General features: G+C 41.2%; 1 protein-coding gene across 14 annotated transcripts in view; it reads right to left on the bottom strand.

Moving 5' to 3' along the window:
* Nucleotides 1-19,611, bottom strand: part of ZMIZ1 (zinc finger MIZ-type containing 1) — a 436,554-nt gene that overhangs the window by 95,097 nt on the left and 321,846 nt on the right. The window lies entirely within an intron of this gene.

The raw sequence follows: 19,611 nt of genomic DNA, 5'->3' as shown, positions 1-19,611 counted from the left end.
TGATTATCTTTTTTTGAAATGAGTTCTAATGGGAGAAGGTAGAAGAGATATGCTTTTGGGAAGAGATAGTGATGTGGAAAAAATTCAATAACTCACCAACAAACTTCAAAATGTTATATAAATATCCCCCCCCCCAAAAAACCCCTCTCCCCAATTCAACTCATTTGTTTTACAGGATTTATAGCTTTAATCATTATGGTCAGAATCTGTGGAAGCTGGGATCCTGAGAGGGAAGGAGTAGGCACTAGCTTAACCTTCAGCCAAGACTGACATTCTTTACATGTTTATAGAAAGGGTCAAAGATTCTTTAGACCTTTCCACATAGACAGAATAGGTGACTGCCCCCAAGATATGTTTTCTACCTCCTATCCTAGGCCCTGATGAGAGGAACTACAGAAAAATCTGCAGAGGCAGGCCATGTCAAGACGGAGCTGGAGACCTCATGCTGCTCCTGCACCCATCCTATGTGTCTGCTGTTTCCATCTGCACCTTGCTAGCCCATGGGTTGTCCAGCCAGGGGGATGCATGCCAGGCTAGCTGGCAGGTGTTGGAGACAGCAGGCAGGGACTCTGACTGGCATTTGGTCTCTATGGCTCCTGAACCCAGGAGGCAGAGACTTTCAGAGTTGTTTTCCATGCCAGTTAGCCAAACCAGAATGCTAGCTCTGGGGATGAGCAGGAAACCTGAGATGCACAGAGAGCCAGGGTCCGATCTGTCAAGAGAATGAGCCTGGGAAGGAGGAGGTTTGTGATCTACTTCTACCCGTCTCTCCTAAATTACTATGTGACTCTAGGTGGGTTGGTTTCTTCACCACTCTTGGTCTATGGTTCCTCATAGAGGGATTAGATGTAATACTCCTGAATTTGAATTTCTGTCCTGCCCTTTGTGGTGATAGGGCAAGAGAAATGATCATGAAGCATTGCAAACTTATAAACAGATGCCTAGGTTGCTACAGCTGTGGGTTTTCTTACTATAAAGGTATATTCATTGAGCTGTAGAGACATTTAAAGGCATCAGGTAAAAGTGCCTGCTTTATATTTCAGGACCCAGCAAAAAGACTCACCACAATATTCACCTGAAATTCTCATGTTAAAACTTCTCCTTTAGCAGAAATTCCCATCCCTTCAGATGACCATGTTAGTGGCCAGTTACAGAGAATATGCATGAAGACATAGAAATTAATAGTCATGAACTGAAAGTCAATAGACCCAGGGGGTAAATCACTCCCCATTCTCTGGGACTCAGTTTCCTTCATCTGTAAAATAAAACCAGATAAATCCAAGGGCCAGCCACTTATTTCTATTTGCACTCAAAATTCATGATGTGAATACCAATGGGTTCATTGTTACTGAGAGGGACTGGGGAGGGTATTAAAGTTCAAAATGGAGTTTGAGGGAGAGAAAAAGCAAAGTCTGACAAGGAAGAAAAGAGACCAAGAGGAAAGACCAGTATTGCTAGTTAACTAGGCTTCCGTCCATTCTTAGAGTTTTCAGGTCAGCATGACTCAGACTAGCTCAGATTCCCCAGAATAGGAAAGGAGAGATAGACATTGATCATTGGGTGAAGATTAGTGTCTATTTTGTAAAAGTGGGGCACTGAAAAGAAAGTGTGTTTCCAGGTACTCAAACCACTGCTACTCTATGATACCCCTCCGGTCCACACCATAAAAATGGACAAACAAGAAAAGATTCTCACTTATCCCTCCAAATTATTCTGGAGCTTCTTTATTCCCATACTCTTGTTGGTGGTTACTACCATCCAATTGCTTCCAAGTTTTGTATGTCCATCTATGGTACTTCACCATATATCCAAATGATGGAAGAATGTCTCATCCATTGATTCTGCTCCACTCTACACATGGGTTTATACCTGCCATTAGAATTGCAGCCACATGGACTTCAATCTTAGAATATTGCCAGCACAGTAAGGATAGGGAGTCATCTGGCTAGCACAAATCTCTCTCCTTCCTGACCTTCCAGAAATATATACCACACATTCTTGGTACATGATTACATTTCAGTTGACCTTGCATTTCCGTATGTCGTTCCAGTTCATTCAATAAGCTTTTTTCAAGGGTAAGCTATTGCTCCATGAATGTTAGCTTTGCCTTTCCAACCATGCCTTTTCACAAAGTCATAGATTCTTTTTTTTTTAGATTTTTTTTTTTGCAAGGCAATGGAGTTAAGTGGCTTGCCCAAAGCCACACGGCTAGGTAATGATTAAGTGTCTGAGGCCTGATTTGAACTCAGGTACTCCTGACTCCAAGGCCAGTGCTCTATCTACTGTGCCACCTAGCTGCCCCAAAGTCATAGATTCTTAAAGATCATATCAATCAATGCTTGCATCACTGTCTACTGGTAAAGTTTTAACAACTGGCTTTCTGGGGAAAAAAGAACCATGTATATAGGATACACTTTAAAGTTTAATGTGCATTGTTAGCTTTCTTCTATCCTTCCTTATGACTAAACAATCATTAAAACAAACCAATAAAATCAAACTCTAATTTGTAGTATTTACCAATATCTGAAGTGCAAATATTCACACTGAAAATTTAACAATCAGCTCTGATGAACTATGGCTCTAGAATACCCCTGTTTATATCACTCAGGAGCCTTAGTAAAGGGCTCCATAAATATCCATAGACTTGAACCAGTGGCTTTAAATACAAGGCTGAGTTTCATTACTCCCACATGAGCTCTACTCTCCCTGAGAGATATTCAACATTTATCTTTAGTACCTAGTGAATCCTCTAACCTGTTTTTTATTAAGTACAAGTAGGTCCCACTCAGGAAAACCAGACATAAAATAATCTGACTTTAAAAAACAAATCGTTTGATAGGTAAGTGAGATTTTATTTTTTGAGAAGGAAGATCATTCATATTATAAAATGATTTTTCCCCCCCAAGGTCAAATGATTTCCCACAGGATTCTTTCAAATACCACACCTCCTTGGTACATTTAATAAAAAGTCAATTTACATATAACCTTTCCCAGGAACACCTATATGACAAAGTAGGGTCTACCTATAGGTTCTACATTTGTTGTGTTTTTTTTTTTATCATATTGATACTGCCTGTCTTAAGACGTCAGCTCTCAGGTTTATGTTAGTGAGCTCCCCATCAACGGTGTTATTCAAGCAGAGGTAAAATTAAACCACCCATCTGCAGTGATATAGATGGGATTCCTGAACTCAGAGGGAAACTGGACTAAATTATTTTCACAGTCCCTCACCAATGCTGAGATTTGAGAATTCATTCTCTCAGGATAGTGCTGGGACCAAGTAAGTAATTAATTTCTTTTGGTATGATACTGAAAATTCCCATTCCGTTTTTTGCTTGATATTCTAATCCCTTAGGAAAATGGCCCAAATTTACCCTTTTGTTTTTTCTCACTCACATTATGGCCTGAAACAAAATCTTTTTACCAACAAAGTCACTTCAATGTCCCTATTTCTCTGTCAAAGGATCTTCTACATATTCCCACCTTACTGCTTTGCTCATTCCTCACCCAGAATTTCTTTTATTTTTCTCCTCTGGCCAAAGAAACTTCATTTCCTCCATGAATCAATCTATGACTCTCCTCTGAATTCCTATATCAATCCTTATCTCCACTATTAATTTGAGATTTACCTAAAACTGTCTTTGGTTCAAAGAGGCAGGACTGGGGTCCTGCTCCCAAAGAGTTTATGGTCTAATGAGGAAAGGTCAAGTATGCAAATAATTATGGTCAGAAAGTCATAATTATATGAGAAATGGGAAGAGGGAGAGAGTATTTATACTTGGAAGGATCAGGAAAGGCTTCTTGAAAGGAGTGGCAATTGAATCAAAGAGAGAGATAGAGACAGAGATACAGAGAGAGACACAAACATAAACAGGAGAGGAAGAAGAGAAGAAAAGAAGAAGAAAGAGGAGGAGGAGGAGGAAAGAAAGAAAGAAAGAAAGAAAGACAGAGACAGACAAACAAATGGCTATGGGAGGGTGGGGTTTTGATTCCTAAAAGGGAGGGCAGTAAAGACACAGGAAACAGAAGGCAGAATGGAGCAGGAAGGAGAAGAATCCAATTTGGTTGGCATACAGAGTATGGGGAAAGGAAATCATATGAGATAAGGATGGATAGGTGAGTTGGAACTGGACTGGAGGATCTTGATGCTAGAATCAGAAGCCAATATTGGAGGCTTATAGTATAGTGGATGTGTACATTCATCTACATGGTGTTCCAAAAAGTCTTAATGAAGTTTTTTGTTCCACCTTAAAACTGTAGGTTTAGGGGGCAGCTAGGTGGTGTAGTGGATAGTGCACTGGCCCTGGAGTCAGGAATACCTGAATTCAAATCTGGCCTCAAACACTTAATAATTACCTAGCTGTGTGGCCTTGGGCAAGCCACTTAACCCCATTGCCTTGCAAAAACCTAAAAAAAAAAAACCCCAAACAAAATAAAAAAAAATCCTAAAAATTAAAAATTAAAAAAAAAACCTGTAGGTTTACTTTAAAACAGCACTAAGATAAACCTCCATACTGTAAATTTAGACTTTAAAATGTTTTTGAGAATTCAATCAATAAACTGTATTGTATATCCACTGAACCATGGTCTACCATCACTTAGACATGGCCGCAATCTGTTATAACCAAAAGTTTAAATGACTGATCATACCAAATATTCATGATCTTCAATCTGTGGAACAAAAAGAAAGCTTTCACAATGTTGAGACACAATTAAGAAATTGGATCATGTATAAAAAGGGTAGTAACAAATGACCCCCATTGTTCTGTCTGTTACTGAGGAGACTGTCCCAGAGATGCTTTCAGTAAACCTGTAGAGGAGAAGCCTACATCTTAGTACTTTCATTCAACTATAAAAAAATAGTATTTTAGCCACCTGGGGAACAGTTCACAGAACACGAAATATCCAAGAATAATAGCAGGATAGTGACTATTTCTATGACTATTTCTAGCTGAATTCTACTAAATGAGAATACAAGGATGATATTTAAATCAATAAACTAAATGAATAATTAAGTGGATAATTAATTAAAATAGTTAAATGAATTAATATAATAATTAAAATAATAATGATATAATTAATAAAAATTAGCTAATTAAAGTAATACTACCAACAATGATTATCATAATCTGAGAATAGATAGTGAATGAGTTGAGCAGGTGTGGATCTCCAATGGGCCCACTGTTTGTAGATATCAGTAGTCTCAAAATAAAATCCTGCCATGGGTCCAAGATCAGCTGCCTCAGTTCAATAGTCCTCAGTACATTCCAAGTTCTGTCAAACCCCTTTTTGGGCATCAGAATCAAATATTCCCATTGTTAGAAGGAAAGATGAGGTCTTTTCTGTTATGGACTTTTCATTTAAACTTTTAAAAAGTGATCATATCTCCCTGGGACTTTAATAAACATTACCCTTCAATACTAGGCAGGATGGGCAAGAAATAACCTTGTTACTTCCATTTGGTTCAATCCAGATGTGTACTTGGGGCTCTGACTGGTTCTCAGTTCTATGTAGGATATATGAGAAGGAGAAGAGTGTTCCCTGCCCCCAGGAAGCTTAAGGATACCATGGAGAAACCAAAATAGCAGTCATGGAGCTATGGGAAAACAGCAAAAGATAAGGCTGAAGAGATGAAAAGAAAAGGGATCAGTACAACTTGCAGGAGTCAAAGACCTTCTCAAATAGAAAGTAAGCTCCAAGAAGGCAAGAGCTATTGTTTCCCTTTCCAGATTACCAGGACACTCAGCAAGCACTTCATGAATGTTTGGTGAATGAATGGATGAGTTAGTTGGACAGGATCCAACAGGCTGGAGAGGAGGAAAATGCTATTTTAGTAGAGATCTCAGACCTTCACAGAGGAGAACACCACATAGTCTGCCATGTAAATACACTCCAATATATATACCAGCCTTTTTCTTCCCCACCTTGAAAGGATGGTTGAGAGAGACATGGAGCTAGGAAGTTCTTTTCTCCATAGATTCACTCAAAGAGAATCTGAGAAAGAACCAACCAAAGCCAAATTTAGCCCCAGAGAGAGCACTAGCTCACACTTAGATAATAGTTTAAGGTTTATAAAGTGCTATTTTAAAAGATAAATAGCACAAATAATACTCAATTTTTTTTTTTAAGTTTTGCAAGGTGGTGGCTTGCCCAAGGCCACACAGCTAGGTAATTATTAAGTGTCTGAGGCCACATTTGAACTCAGGTACTCCTGACTCCAGGGCCGGTGTCTATCCACTGCACCACCTAGCTGCCCAATACTCACATTTAAAAAAAAAAAGTTTAAACTTGTCCTTCGTAATACAGCTCATGTTCAACCATGTCATTTGAACTCAGGACTTCTAATTAATTCCAAGTCTAGTATTCTTTCCACTTCACCCTGTTAATTTTCTCAATTCTGCAGTTTCCAAATATTCTGAAAATGTAGTGTCTTTAGGGCTATAAGGAGAAAAGCCAGGTCAGTTCAAGTTGGAGATCAAGGGAGGTTTGGGGTGGGAAGGGAAAGTTGGAACATGGGAGTCTTCTGCAGTCCCTTCCCATTTCAGAGTGGATTGTTTTTCCCAGAGAGGAGAGAAAGCAATTAGAAGATGAACATTTGTTTAGGTCTCTGTAGTGTTTAATCACCACGTATGGCTGCATAGAAAAATAACTTTCTGCTTTCTGTTTCTGATAGAGTATATAAAAAAAGTAACATGAGACAAGGTAGGCAGCATGGTGGGAGGAGAAATACTGGATTTGGAAGCCAAAGAACCTGGGTAAGACTCTAGCCTGTCTCATTTATACTTAACCTCCTTGTAACCTCAATTTGTAAAATGAGGGGGGTGAACTAAATGGCCTCTGAGGCCCCCTTCGAGCCATAACTCTCTGGTTTTGGTGACTCATGCCCAGAGAGACAGACTGGAAAATAAGGCAGCACATGAAGGTCCAGTTGCAAACTGGAGCATGGGAACCCAACATGAGCGATTCCTGATGACTCCATTCATGCTTGTTTACCCCCAGATTCTTTCTTTCCTTCTTGGATACTTGAATTATTTGGAAAATCTTCTTAAAACCTGGCTCTCATCATAACACTCAAGAACTATAATGGCTGAGTTTTGCCTACTGAATCAAATCCAAGACTTCCCTCTGGTTTCTCACATTTTCCATATTTTGGCCCTATATTGGGTCTCCAACTATTTCTCTTGTGATTCCCCCAATAGATACACTCTGCTGTAAGTCCCTCTCCCATTATGTTTGTCTATCTGTCTGTCTGTCTGTCTCTGTTTTTGAATTTCTGTTTCTGTCTTTTTCCTTTCATACATGCCCCCCTTTGATCTTTTGTTGGAGAAATCTTAACCACTATTTGTGAGACTCCACTCTTTCCCACACTACTACCATAAAATATTCCAAATAGATCATGACCCACATATCAAACTCCCAATCATAGATTTAAGTTGTTTGGTTTTTTTTTTTTTTTTGCAAGGCAAATGGGGTTAAGTGGCTTGCCCAAGGCCACACAGCTAGGTAATTATTAAGTGTCTGAGACTGGATTTGAACCCAGGTACTCCTGACTCCAGGGCCGGTGCTTTATCCACTGTGCCACCTGGATGCCCCCCAATCATAGAACTTAAAGGCTGGAAGGGATTTTAGGAGGGCATTTAGTCTAACCCATCTATTACCTGAACAATATTTCCTTTTTAGAGCATCTTTTAGCAGATAAGACCCTGCATTCCTGAAAAACCTGCATTAGTTTTCTACTGGCTAGAGAATTAAGCCCAAACACAATCTGGCATTCAAAGTCCTTCAAAATATGACTCCCACTTAGCTCTTGAGCCTTATCTGAAATCATAAATCTTTCAGGATTCCTGTCTTTTCTCTTGTCAAGTGATAGTAAACTTCCCAAGAGTAGAAAAGACAGGGTATTGTCTTCTTGCATCTTATCCAAAATGCAGGCACTATGCCGTCATCATCATAGGCAGCTCCTAACAATTCAGTTGGAAGGCTACCATACAGAAAAAGGATGAAAGTGACAGTCAGGTAAGATTTTTTTTTTCATATTGACCCTTAGCATTAAAATAGCAGGAAAGAGGGTCACAGAGGATGGTGGACCTTGGCTTTAACAATTGTGGCCTTCACCCACCAGGAAGAAGTCCAAATTTTCAGGATGTTCATCCCCAATCCAATTCTCCTTCCCCTCATGGCCAGAAATTCAGTCATGGAAAAGCAAATTAAAGGATAGAGAATTCATCAGGGATGGCCCTAATTTAGAAACTTTGGTTCAAAAGGACAACAGGATTGAATGTAGCACATATCATCCATTACACCAAGGCCAAGACACTGAGATAGTGGGCATTTGATTCAACTGCTAAGGTTGGCTGGGGAGAGGGCCTGGCTTTGTACTTCCTAACCTTGCCTACAAATTATAACATCATGTACAATTCAGTTACTCTGCTACATTTATCTTGAGACAGGAAACATCTATTGCTCATAGTCGGCAGCCAGCTTCAGTTCCTCCTTTCCATTTTTGACAGGTACTTTTTCTAAATGTCTACAGAAGTCACAGAAGGAGAGGGACTTGCCCTAAAGTTCAGGTAGCCCCAACTCCTCCTCTAATCACTACTTCACTGTTGAAGCCGAAGGATCCTAAACAACAGCCACACCTCTGTATCTCTCCTCCAGAGTATCTCATTCTCAGCCCCAGTTTCAAGGAGCTGAGAAAACTCTTTGAGGTACTATAGACCTGTTTATGCTTCTCAGGGTTGGAAGATGACCCCAGACAACACACCATCTAACCCCACAGCAGGATAAGAAGCTTGTTTACAACACACCCAAGTGATTAGCCAACTTTTGCTTAAAGATCTGAGGTGTCCCTCTGGGCAGCTCATTCAATTTTGAGATAGATTTAATTGCTGGGCAGTCTTAACAATAAGGCAAAATTGCTCCTGGTTCTACCCTCCAGGACATTAGGAGAAAGTCTAATCTCTCCCTTCACGTGACATTAGAAGATGTCTTATCACATTAGGAGATACTTATCACATCTTTCTCAGCAGAATGCAAGCTCCTTGAGAACCAGAATTGCTTCACTTTTGTCTTTGTAAAGCCAGTACCTATCATACACACACACACACACACACACACACACACACACACACACACACACAGACATTTATGTGTGCATCTATATAGGCATGCATATGTATATATAAAATTCATCATATGAAATCATGGGACTTTACATGTATGTGTGTTTGTGTGTAGAAATGGGGTGGGGACAAGAAACACCAAAGTCACAGATGTTGAGGAATAGCGTGATCAGGTCCCCTAAATTGCTTGGAAAAGAGCAAGTATTATCATTCTCTTTTTACAAATAAGGAAACTGAGGTCCACAGAAATTAAGTGACTTATCCAAGTTTATACAGTAAGTGGAACTATAACCCTACTCCATCCTTCCACATCTCCAACCCCATCACTAACTAATCCTAGAAAAGAAGTTACTACCTATTTTAGCAGAATGAAAGCTACTTAAAGTCAGGGATTGCATTTTCTTATCTTTCTATTCCCAGTAAAAAAGAAAAAAAAGAGTAGATTCTTAGTAAAGTCAATAAATTCAATTGAATGCTTTCCAATCAACCTCAAGAGATGACTGGTCTCAACATTGTTCTAGACATTCATATCTAGTTATCCTCAGGGCTGAGGACATAGGACTGGCATAGAAATAGCCCAAACTTCAAGTTAAAATTCACAGATGCATAGAAAAAAGACCCCCATGGTCATCAATTGTATGCTACTGTTCAAAGTCCTTTTCTTCTTTTTTCATCTTAGAGAAATTAACCCAAGGTTTTGAGGTGATTGATCTAGGCACAGTCATTTTCTCAAGAGGCCAGGATTCCTTCTCCATTTCCCACCCCTCTGGCAGTCTGGGAGTTCCAAGGAATTGGCTGCCCCAGAACCCAGAAGGCAGTTCTGTCTGGGTCTCCAGGGCAGGCTCCAGCTGGGTTCATCACTACTGGACTCAAGGAGCAGTACCCGGAACTAAGCAGTTTTAGCTGCTTGGAAGACAAAAGCTTCCACAGAAACGAAATTATGAATAGACTGTGGGTGGGGGTAAAAGCTGTGAAGTTAGGTTTAGGAGGATGGGCTGGGAAATGTGGTTGAGGAGGAAGAGGCCCAGCAGGTCAAGATGTTCTTAAGGGCTAGAGTTCCATCTTTAGAATTTGGCAGCCAGAGAAACAGTAGGACTTAGAAGGTGCAGTGATATAAGGGATGCTGAGAAGGCCCTCTGTAGTATAACATTACTCCCTCCTTCTTCATTCAAGTCTGAAATGCCAGTATTAGTAATCCAGTTCCTTGTCTCTTTCTCCAGTCAAAACGCAACCTTCCTGGGAATGAATTAATTTATTTACTCCTTCCCCCTATACGTTTTACAGGAGGGGGCGCACAAAGTAGGCAAAGAATACTAGGCATCTAAGTAATGGGAAGGGGCAAGATCAAAGGGGAGAATGATTACAAATCTTTAATTAATCATAAATAAAAATAATAAATTAAAAATCAACAAGCATTAATGAAGTGTCCACTAGGTGCATGGACACATATACACGTATCAGAGAAGAGGGATGTTAGAGACAAATCACTCATAATTTTGTTACAACTTGCCCTTCCCTTACAACACACCATGCTCATTCCACTTCTGTCCCCTAAATCTTTCAAGAGAAGCCTCCTTTGTGGGGGCTAGGTGGTGCAGAGGATAAAGCACTGGCCCTGGAGTCAGGAGTACCTGGGTTCAAATCTGGTCTCAGACCCTTAATAATTACCTAGCTGTGTGGCCTTGGGCAAGCCACTTAACCCCATTTGCCTTGCAAAAACCTAAAAAAAAAAGACAAGCCTCCTTTGGGTATGCCTAGTAGAGGCAGTATGGTGTGGTGGAAAGAGTTAACTTTGGAGGCAAAAGATTGGACCCCTAATACTTTCTTAGCTAAGTGTCAATGCTCAAGTCACTAAACCTTTTAAATCTCAGTTTCCTCATTTGAATAATCCTTAAATTTGTCTCACAAAGTCACTGACAGGAAAGAGATTTGTAGATCTTGAGATGTTATGCAAATACGAGATTTTTAATTCTTATATTCTTAAACAAACTTCTAGGGCCTTTCTCATTGGTCCAAACAAGCTTTCTCTTTTTTCTCAAAATGCCAGCTTCCTTTATTGGGATTTAAACCAATCTGGGGGTAATACCCCTTTTCGATTGTTTTCCAACCAACATTTCTCTCCATGATAGTATCTCCAGTAAAGAGAAATCTATAAGTGGGTGGTAATCACTCTTCCTTAGGAGCAAGGTTGAAACTATAATTGTTTTTTTTCTGGAGGGTCTGTTCAAGCAACAACAAGCAAGGGAGTCCCCAAGGTGAAATGAACTGGAACTAGCTATGTGGGCTTCCCCATGATGATTCAGAAAAGGATGGCGCAGAGGTCATTTAATCCCACCACAATAGGGAACAAATGAGGAAACACAACCTGTGAGAGAGGAAGGGACTTTCCCAAGTACTTTAAGTGGGGTCTTCTGGCTCTAGATCTAGCAACGTTCCCACTAATAAACAGTCACTCTCTACTTTTACTAGTTGAAAAGTCCAAGATCTAACTAGCAAGAGTGGAAAGACTTAGAGTCTGAGTTGTCTATTATGTAATACTTGAGTGACCTTGGGCAAATTTTTCCTTAGTTTCCTCATCTGTAAAATGAGGTCTTGGGTCTAACTGTAGGGTCCCTTTCAGGGGACTATGATCTATCAAGCCCATAAAAGGAACAAATCCAAGAATATGTGCTGATCACAGTGGAATGAGAGGAGACAGTAGATAGGAGAGATGTAGAGAGTCAGGGAATGATAGAGACAACCACAAAGGTATCACCTGGATTCTTGGGGAGACCCTAGCCTTCAAGTCAAAGTTCAGTCACCTGTCATATAACCCTAGATAAATCACTCAATCTCAATCTTAATTTTGGAAGTCTTCACCATACTCTGATACTTCATGATGGTGAAGCTTATGGTGACAGAGGTGAAAATGGACTTAGCATACTGGAGAGCCTTAAATAGATTTTTATAAAAGAGGTTTTTGAGAAGAAATTTATCTCAGGGCTAATTTTTAAACCATGTCACCAACTGTCTATCCAACAATGAATGAATGGTATATAAACCCTGAACTTTGAAACCAAGAATAGTCTCAGAGACAAGCAGGCTACTGTGCCAGATAGGTTCAGCTGGTCCTTGGACCAGCCTAAATTAACTACAAAGAGTCTCATGGCCACTAGGTGATGATTTTTTGACTACTAAGACCCATGAAACAGCCTACCTCCTTAGGCTGTTGTAAATGTGAGTCACTCCACCCCCCACCCAATCCCCTAACTCAGTCCCACTTCCAGAATGGGATCAATGACCTTGCTCTCTCCCAGTTCCTTGGGATTTGCATCCTACCACTCCCCACATCTGTTCTCCCCTAATCTACCTGCATTTTTAAAAAGAAAAGGAACATATGGCATAGGGATGGCTCAAATGGCAACTTGAGTCAGAGAGTTTGGGGAGCTGTTAGTTCAGGTACACCTGTCCATCTGGCAGGGAGAAACCCTAACCCTACCCAAACCTGAGAAGTGACAATTTTCCTTTCTCAGGGGGATTGTAGTCCAGTTTGGGATTGCAAGGACAAAGTCTCCATCACACTACACTGGCTCAACCTTCAGTATTGAGTAAATGACCTCCTTTACATCTCAAACATTGCTAAACTGCACCGCCCCCCCCAAAAAAAGAGAATGGCTATCTATAGATACCTATAGAAACACCATTCATTGTTGTATAATTAGTTGGTTCTTGCCACCTAGGAGAATTCCAGCCCATTCATTGACTGTTTTATTCCTATCCACCCTTCAAGGCCTGGTTTCTCCAGGAAACCTTCCCTGATGTGGTTCCCATAACCTACAGGAAAATTTCCTCTCCTAAGAACTATATTATGAAAACTCAGTTCATGCTATTCAACTAGAAACCACCAGATTTAGATATGGAGGTCTGAGGCTGAATGAGAAAATCATAGCATTTTTAGAGTGGGCCAGGGTAAACAGGTCTGAGTCCAATCTCTTCATTTACAAGGATCCACTTAGAGAAAGGAAGTGACATGACAAAAGTCACAGATAATTACTGGCAAAGACACTAAAGGTTGGCAGTGATAATAATATTTATCCTTTTTTTTGTTTGTTTGTTTTTAGTTTTTGCAAGGCAAATGGGGTTAAGTGGCTTGCCCAAGGCCACATAGCTAGGTAATTATGTATCTGAGACTGGATTTGAACTCAGGTACTCCAGACTCCAGGGCCGGTGCTCTATCCACTGTGCCACCTGGCCACCTCTATCCTTCATTTTCTTTGTTTTTTTGTTTTTTTAGGTTTTTGCAAGGCAAATGGGGTTAAGTGGCTTGCCCAAGGCCACACAGCTAGGTAATTATTAAGTGTCTGAGACCGAATTTGAACCCAGGTACTCCTGACTCCAGGGCCGGTGCTTTATCCACTATGCCACCTAGCCGCCCCTATCCTTCATTTTCAAAGAAGACCATGACATCAGGGAGATGTTGCCAGGACAAGTACATGCAGTGGATTTGAGGGGGAACTGTGCTAAGTCACCAGCCTCACTTTCTCCTCCAGAGCCATCTGGGTCCAGGGGCCAGATATGAATGAGGACAACTGGAGGTGGCCCTGCATGTAAGGCAAACAGGGTTAAGTGACTTCCATGATCACACAGCTAGTAAGAGAAACTGAAGAATGGGTCTCATGCTTTGAGTCTATTCATCATCTGGGAAGCCATCAGTAGGGGCCACCAGTCCCTGGGCCACCCATCCAGCCTTCCTTCTCTCCATCAACTGCGGTTTACCAGCTGATCTGCCAACCTCCTCCCAAAGAGGGTTCTGCCCCTAGGCTATATTTCCAGTCCCCAGAACAGTGAGAGAATTCACCAGCCTTCCTGTTCCAGTCCACTAAGGACATGCAGATTTGATTAAGCAGCTTTCCCTCAAACCCAAAGCACCCAGTCCATCCCTTTCATGTTGCTAATTGTTCCGCCAATAAGCAATAGCTCTGAGTCCATTTCCCAAAAGGACAATGAGGCCCCAGCAAAAGCATTCTGCTTCCCTGGCTCCATTCCCCCTCTGGTCATAATTCCAGACAGTTTCCAGTAGAGTCCCTGTCAAAGGGTTGAGCACAACTTGGATCTCTGGGGTGCACAGGGAGACACTGTCCCTGTCCTGGGGCACCAGCTCTGAATTTTATTGGTCTGTCAACTGCACTACCCTCAAGATGGATTTTAGGTAGCTTAGCCTAATGTGACTGTGACATCAATGGCCCATTATGGCTGGGTCCAAAAGATATTAAGAAAGAGGCATAATTCCGAGCAGAGATTATAAAATGTTACAAGGAAAGATGGCTCCTAATTGAATTCACAGGGTGTCTTGAAAATTGCTGTGAAGAAAGACAGAAAGCTAGCCTCCAGATCAGAAAGACCTGGCCTTAGCCCCAGTAGGCCACATACTGGTCAGGGGTCTGAGGAAGTTATTCAACCTCCCAGTGGCCCAGCAAGTCCTTAAAACAGGAGGTTATTGGGATCCATGGAGAGTGGGATTTGTCTCCCAAGGGTGTATGATATAGCAGTGAGCAAGAAAGACAGAGAGAATGTATTTGCAGAGTGTGACATGGTGGAGAGTTTGCTAGTTTGAGTCATCTCTAACATATCCTGGCTAAGTGACTCCAAAGAACTCCTGGGTATTCTAGATAACTATGACTTGATTTGGACACACACACACACAAACACAGTTCTACTACCTCAGGGATTTTGTTTCTTAAATATATATATATATATATATATATATATATATATATATATATATATATATTTACTCAATATTAAAAAATGATGTTAGTGAAAAATGTGAATTTAGCTAAAATTAAATTTCCTAAACCAACAGAGAAAATTGCCAGGGTGTGAGGTAGATTGGGAGTGAGTTAAAAAAAAATCTCTCTAGGGTGATTATTCAAGATAACAATGTGTTGGGGATTGATATAGTAATAAGAATAAGAATTATTTATTTCTGTAGCTGCTTAAAATTTTACAAAATTCATCCCATTTGATCCTCAGAACAACCTCATGAGGTAGGTGCCTTTATTACCTCCATTTTATAGATAAGGAAACGAGGCAGGTAGTGGTTACACTGCTAGTAAGGGGCACACAGCTAGTAAGAGTCCGAGTTGGGAATCTAGCTCTTTATCTAATTCATCCAACTGCAGCATGAGATACAGAATTTGGTAAGAAAAGTACCTAATATGGGGGCAGTTAGATGGTGCAGTGGATAGAGCACCGGCCCTGGAGTCAGGAGTACCTGAGTTCAAATTCGGCCTCAGACACTTAATAATTACCTAGCTGTGTGGCCTTGGGCAAGCCACTTAACCCTACTGCCTTGCAAAAACCAAAAAAAGAAAAAAAAGAAAAGAACCCTACTGAGAAGCTGTGACTTATCTAAGGTCACCCAATCAGAACATGCTACAGGCAGGTCTTGAATTCAAATCACGTTAACTAGCTCTCCCCCACAAATGTTCTCTCTCTCTCTCTCTCTCTCTCTCTCTCTCTCTCATCCCCTCAGCCCCTTCTCTGACTCTAATCTTTGTTTCTCTCTTTGTCTGTCTGTCTGTCTGTCTGTCTGTCTCTCTCTCACACACACACACACACACACACACACACACACACACACACACACACACACACCATGCCCCTGTCTCTCTTCTCTATTTCTGCTTCTTTTTCCTCATATAGTACAAGATGTGTCCCCACATCTGACCCTAGAGGCAAAGGGTCATTCCCATCTTTGTTGCAGCCTCAGTCACCTTGGCTGAGTTTTTCAGCTGAGAGGTATAATATGGAAGGGTGGAGGGGGTCTTTTTTTCTCCCTCCAAAACCTTAAGCTTAAGTGACTTAGATTTCTACTTCTAAATCTAAAACTTGTGTTCTTTAGGGTAAGTCTCAAACTTCCTAGGTCTCCATTTCCTCACCTGCAAAATGAGAGCATTGGACCAGATAATCTCTAACATCTCTAATCTATGGCCCTATGGAAATTATAACAAATAAGGCATGTGTTACCTCCTTCTTCCGGAGGGTAGCATCTGTTTCATTTTCGTTTTGAGTTATCCAGGACCTAGCAGAACATCATACACACAGCAGGAACTTAATAAATGCATCCTGATTGATTGACAAGACAGAGAAATGGATTTGATGTCACTATTTATACTATGACCTAATTGGACTACCTCCTCTTCTCCTCCCTCCCCAGTCAAATCTTTTACATTTATCATCTTGGCAAGGCAAGCTCCAACCTAGCCTAGAGTATACCTGTTAAACTTAACTGCCAGTGCTATATTCAGGGTTTGTAGCTATGGCTAGGTTCTCTAAATGCTTTCTAGCAGGTTTACCATCCCCTTAATTAGGCTGTGTCCTCAGTGGGAAAAGGGCAGTATGTTCTCTTTGTTACACCAGCCAACCTCCCCCTCTCCCAATAGCCAGACCCAAGCACAAACTTGATTACCCAAGTCATGCTCCATAAGTTGTTGGGTTTTTTGGTTGGCCAATGGCTTTTCAGCTTTTCTTAAATCCCACAAAGATTCTATGTCTATTCTTGTTTAAAGGGAAGAAAGCAGATTCAAAAGTTGTGGATACATAACAGGTCAAGAGCAGAGTCTGCACTGACGCTTCACCTGGGGCTTGATCTTCCTACCAGTTATTGTGTGGCTAGGCCTGGGGGACTGTTTTTCATATTCAACAAAACTGCTTGGTAAAAACTACTGCTTATTATCTAGAACTTGGAAATGTGTGCTTGTAAACCCAATATTCTGGCCATTCAATGGTTCCCCTTTTAAAATAATCCTGTACAGTTAAGAAGGGATGAATAGTGCAAGTATTATCACCCCCATTTTACAGATGAGGAAACTGAAGGTTGTGACTTGACCTAGGTCATACAACTATCACTTGCCAGAGTCCAGGTCTTCTTTTCCACATATTGCCTCCCAAGGAGTAATGAATATTGATTCAGGAAATTCTAACAATATAAACCACAACTTAACAGTATTATTTACTGAGCATAATTTTAAGTTGTTTGATGACTCAAAAAGCTCGAAAGGAGAGCATCTCCAGCTCATGGCAACGAACAACAATTACCATTGTGAAAATCCTTTGAGGGAGAAATCCCTTCTGGACTTTTGGGCTTTGCGGATGTTAGGAATTCTGTACTTTGGAAAGCCAACCACCAGAAACAGAAAGAACCCGGAGGAGGGGAATTGAGATGATTTCAAACCTCATATTGGCCAAATCATCAGTCCTGCGGAGAGTGAGTGTCCCTGCCTCTGTCAGGTACATGGAAACTACCTTTGAAGATGCTCCAGGGGACACAACAGGAGACTCGATCATACCTACGGTCAGCCTAGCAAACTCCTCTTTAACATTTGGCTAGGTGAACCACAGGGAGGAGAAGCCAGGTGCCTAACTGTAGGAGCCTATTTAACAGCACCCTTAGGGCCTGCTCCCAACCAAGTCTTCTCCGAGCACCTGAGCTTCTTTTTAAGGCTTTCCATCTCAGGGATACACTGTAGCCATGATGACAAATGTTTCTTCTTCACAACATTCTGCTACAAAGCCACAAAGCTGTAAAGACACATCCTTCCCATCCTGACCCCCCAGGATTTTCTCAACCCACATAGGAAGTTTCAGCTCTGAATGTCCTTGTCTGGCCAGGAATTGCTCACTGGGTCATTGAAAAGGCACAAGGAATAAAAAAGACCCAAGCAAAAAAGATCTACTCTAGCCACAGGTGGATGGAAGAGAATTTCATTCTTCTTACCCCTTCCTGTCCCTAACACACACACACACACACACACACACACACACACACACAAACACAGCTGAACTATTCACACATCTTCATTTTAAAATGGCAGCCCTTCTGGTTTCCCCAGGGGCCTTTCCCTATACTCTTTCCCAGCTGACTGGCTGTCTAAGAAGTGCAAGATAAATTAATTTTCAGGGACAAGTATCTGTGTGAATGGGGGGTGAGTAGAGGGGGCTGTCCTCATAATCCACAGACAAGCTCTAGCCCTTACTTTGCCTGTCTCTCTTGAAGCTCCTCACTGACCACAGTCATTATTGAACACCCTCTTCCTACTTTGGTCCTAAGGCTTTTGGCAAAGGATGCAACCCCTGACAAGAACTCAGCTGGGGCTGTTTATTGTGGACTGGCTGAAATGTTTCAATTTCCATACACAACCCTTGCATCTGTATATATATCCTCATATTTATCCACTGTACACACATATATACAAATATGGTCACATTGCCTATTCATCTCATTCTCCCAGCCTCTGAAGATGATTTTCTTTCCCCACTTAGTATGTCCAAATTCAATGATCTATACCCACTATTTCCATAGAAAAATACTGTTCCCAGACTCTTGGGCCCTCCTCCTCCTCCTCCAACTCTCTGGGCCTGATCTGCTTCACCTCCAACCCTCATTTCCCAATGGCACTGGGAATGTTCTGTCTTCTAGTCCTATATGCACACCACCCACCATCGTTTTGGTGAAATAAAAGGAAACAAAGGAGTGTAGTCTCACTGAGGTGAAGGAAGTAAATTCAATCAAAGTGGAGAATGAAGCAAAGTCAAATCACATTTAGAAGTCCCACTCACTGATGCAAGAGGCAGCCACCAAAGGTCTCAGAGCAAGGGATTAAGAGGAGAGAATTCTAGATTACAAGGAAGTCTTATTAGGGAAAACCCCCCTTTTCTATGCCATTTCCCCCACTTAAAAAACCTTCAGTAGCTCTCAAGCTTGGGATACTAGGCCCTCATCAATTTGGCCAACATTATCTCTTGGTGCTTCTCAATATGAGCCCTCTTCTCTAGGCATTCTAGGCTCCTCTCAATTCCCCCAGGACACCAGAAGCATGCCTTTTAATTTGTTCAACTGTTTCTTCCTGCTTGGAATGTCCTCCCTCATCTTCACCTATCCTCTTCATCTATCCAACTCCCATCCATTCTTCAAGGCTTAGTTTGAAGGTCACCTTCCTTATGGTGTTATCCTTGTCTATGCCATTATTCTCTATATATTGTTCTCTATATTCTCTTATAGTAGTCTTTTATCTCTGAATCCCTGAATACTGATTGCATCACCTCTAACACACCTCAAACCTTCTTGATGTTATCATTTATTCTTTTTTTAAAATTTTTATTAAAGATCATTTATTCTTCTAATGAACTTCCTATAAAACAAAAGTGCCAAAGCCTGGTAATAGTTCTAAGGAAACTGTTAACTCAATGGAGGCGGGGGGGGGGGGGGGGGGGGGGGGGGGGGGGGGGAAGGGGAGAAGGAGGGAGAAAGGGAAAGAGAGGGAGAAGGTAAGGAACAGAAGGGGAAATAAGGAGAAGAAAAAGATGTCACCCACAACTAGAATCAAGGAGAAGAGGATTGATTTAGAGCTGAAAGGAATCTTATGGGCATCAGATCCAGTTTTCTGATTTTTACAGAGAGGTTAATTGATTTGCCCAAGGTCATACAGAGTGGAAGTGGCAGAACTGA

This window comes from Macrotis lagotis, chromosome 4 (genome assembly GCF_037893015.1).
Source record: "Macrotis lagotis isolate mMagLag1 chromosome 4, bilby.v1.9.chrom.fasta, whole genome shotgun sequence".
In the NCBI taxonomy this organism is placed as follows: domain Eukaryota; kingdom Metazoa; phylum Chordata; class Mammalia; order Peramelemorphia; family Peramelidae; genus Macrotis; species Macrotis lagotis.
This window is presented reverse-complemented; position numbering and strand designations above follow the sequence as displayed.